The sequence below is a fragment of the Plectropomus leopardus genome, unplaced genomic scaffold, assembly GCF_008729295.1.
Source record: "Plectropomus leopardus isolate mb unplaced genomic scaffold, YSFRI_Pleo_2.0 unplaced_scaffold9434, whole genome shotgun sequence".
In the NCBI taxonomy this organism is placed as follows: domain Eukaryota; kingdom Metazoa; phylum Chordata; class Actinopteri; order Perciformes; family Serranidae; genus Plectropomus; species Plectropomus leopardus.
The window spans coordinates 1-2,882 of record NW_024704050.1 but is presented as its reverse complement, the minus strand read 5'-3'; the positions used below and the strand labels follow the sequence as shown (position 1 = coordinate 2,882).

At 43.5% G+C, this 2,882-nt stretch overlaps 1 long non-coding RNA gene across 1 annotated transcript; it reads right to left on the bottom strand.

The window, feature by feature from the left end:
- Window positions 1–768: 768 nt before the first annotated feature.
- Window positions 769–2,630, bottom strand: LOC121940815. The gene is made up of 3 exons (XR_006105699.1): window positions 2,496–2,630; window positions 2,253–2,308; window positions 769–842 (listed from the first exon to the last, which is right to left on the bottom strand). It is a non-coding gene; the product is annotated as an uncharacterized LOC121940815 (long non-coding RNA).
- Between the last annotated feature and the right edge of the window lie 252 nt (window positions 2,631–2,882).

Here is a 2,882-nt window from a genome sequence, read left to right as displayed (position 1 = left end):
CCCCAGCTGTGACGCTTGCCCTCTGCCTCTTCGGCTCCGTTATTAGCCAGCTGTGAGTCACATTCGGGCATCTGCTGGCTACACAATGGCAAACCCCACTCCGTCTTAGCCCCTCTCCCCATGTCCCAGCCCCCTATCCTTCCCCCTGCTGCCCTCGAAGCCTGGGTCACTGCCCCACTTCCAGACCGCTCTCTTCAGCTTCTTCTCCATCCATAACCTGGCGTTCACCAATTTAATGTCTTCCACAACGCGTCTAATGACCGGACTCTTTAAACTTACTTTACAACATTGCTTTGTACATTGCTTTGGCTGTGAAACTGGAAATAATACCTCTACACTTGTCATCACATGTTGACAAAGCTCAGACATGATTTCTTGGCTAAAGAGGAGCGAGTTACATTTTCGATGAGCGAAAGGCGTGTGTCTGCTGCTGTTAGCTGTGGTCTGGCTGCAAAACTCCAGACTGGAGAGTGAGGAGCTCCAGGAAGAAACAGGAGCTGGCCAGGGACATGCTGCGTTACAGCAGAAAGCAGCAGGGGGTTACCACTGTAACAAGGATGATGACAGACAGGCTAGACTTATAGTTCAACCACAGTCTACTTTTCCAAAAAGTAGAGCCCCAAGCGTCATCTCAAACCATATTTCAAGCTGACTGAGACAAAGCCGAGTGAAGGAGAGTAATGGATATTTGGATTTCCTCCCTGTGGGTAAAGGTTTGAATGAGTGTGTGTGTGTGTGTGTGTGTGTGTGTGTGTGTGTGAGACGTACCTGCACATAACCTCATGTGTGAGCAGAACTCTGCACATTTCTGGATTCTTGTTTTGTCCCTCATAGGATATGGGCTAAGAGGAGGAAATAAGGGACAGATTCAGTGTCATGTAAAATCAGTGAAACCATTACCTACTGTACATACTGTAGCCAAGGAAAATTCATCTCTAAGCATTCATTACATCTGGAAAAACACGTCTGTCTTCATCAAAATGACATATTTAGAATTTTTTTTCCTTGAAGAAAAAAAGGCACTTCATGTCTTAAAATGTAACTCAACACCTTTCTCCTCATTTCATAAACGCAGATCTCTAAATATGCAACCTTAGCTACTGTACGCATTCTATTTTTTGGCTACTTATAATTAAGTTACCATACTAATTCATGTGCCTCTTACGTTAGGTAAACCGCAATCGCCAGCTCTGACAATATGAAGTGAAAGTATAACTTAACTCACAAAATAGCAGTATGTAGCTACACCTAGATTCTCCCTCAAAGTTGACGGGATTGGTTCTTTAGATATGTGAAATATGAAGTTTACACTTGTTTTTTAAAATGCATTTTGATTGATCCCAACACAGGTGGACAACTAAGACAAAGTGTCCTTTAAACATGTGTGTATCACACATCTCCAGCAGACCACATGTGTTCAGTTTTGGTTGCTGCCTATGTCACTTCCACAAGAAGCTAAAAGGGCCACTCCCACAGTTATTATATCCACACCCTCACTCTCACCTGTTACGTCAGTATACGTAGAGATATCACTGACAGCAGATTCCAGCTTGTCTCCTTCCATATTGCATAACAATAGACGGTTGAGTAACACTACTTCACACTCGGTGTAAAATGTGCAAGTTATAGAGTGTTGGCACACTGTCACCTAAACAATCACCATGTCCTGCACTGATCACATATTTTCCTGTTATGTCCTTGTCAGGGATGCATCGGGACACATTCGCTTTTACGCTCAGAGAGATATGTGGTCAAGTGCATCCCAGGCCACAGCGGCATGCACCTTGGAGATATTTTACATTTGTATTAAGCGCTGTCCACTAGAAAGGGCTCACTTACTTTTACATCCGGATACTGACACCACTTTTCTTAGGGAAAGTCCTGTGTTAGTTAGACCCATCCACTACCTCAGCCTGTATATACTGACGGACTTTGGCTCTTTATATCTTTTCCTTCTTTACTACATCAATGCATTTATAGCATAATTGCAGCCTTCCTGCGTACGTGTGTTATATATGAATTCTGGTGCGTTATTTTTGTGTGTAAGCGTACAAACAGTGCGTGAGAACATCCTGCCACGTGTGATCAGATCGCCCAATACGCATTTTAAAACCAAGTGTAAACAGAGAAATTGGTACACTACAGAAGAGCTAAGCCATGGTATTAGCTTATTTTGCCGATTATTTTTCTTGTAGCATATAAAAAAACATATGGAGAGCAGTGGAGAGCTTCTTTAGGGAAAGTAAACCAACCTGTTTAGTGACAGAGTCAATAAGTCGTGCGTACAGATCCTGCTCCGTGCGAACCCCTGCAAAAGAAAACACAAAAATTGGTTATTAAAAACGTTAACAAGTTTATTGGCGTGAGAGGGGACCTCTTGCCCTCAGTGAGCCCCGCACACACTGTGCGATTTGGGGCTGTCTCAGACGAAACATAACAATCGTGACAGCAACATGGCGATATCTTTAGTCGTGGATCTAAAACGGTGATCCTACCTCGCACAGAGAGGTTCAAGGACGGCCGTCGTCACGGTTGTGCGATCAAAGACAGACTATAATAAAAATCTACAGTATCAGGTATTTGGGAAAACAATCTCACGTGTGACTGTTGTTACGACCTAAACTAACCATTCAGTAGAAATGCGACATCAGATGACGCACTGACCAACGCGACAGTGCTAAATGCTAATAGATGCTAATACTTACTTCGAGCTCTTGTTGCAAAACTTGCGTGTCAAGTTGACCTTTTTTCTCCAGCCATGACCGTGTCTTCACTCCCCTCCTGCTCCTCTTCTCTAGTTTTTTCCCGACACACATAAATGCAGCTACAGCGAAGGCTCGATTTGTTTGTTTACATTTTTCTCTACAACTACAGCGGCGTAC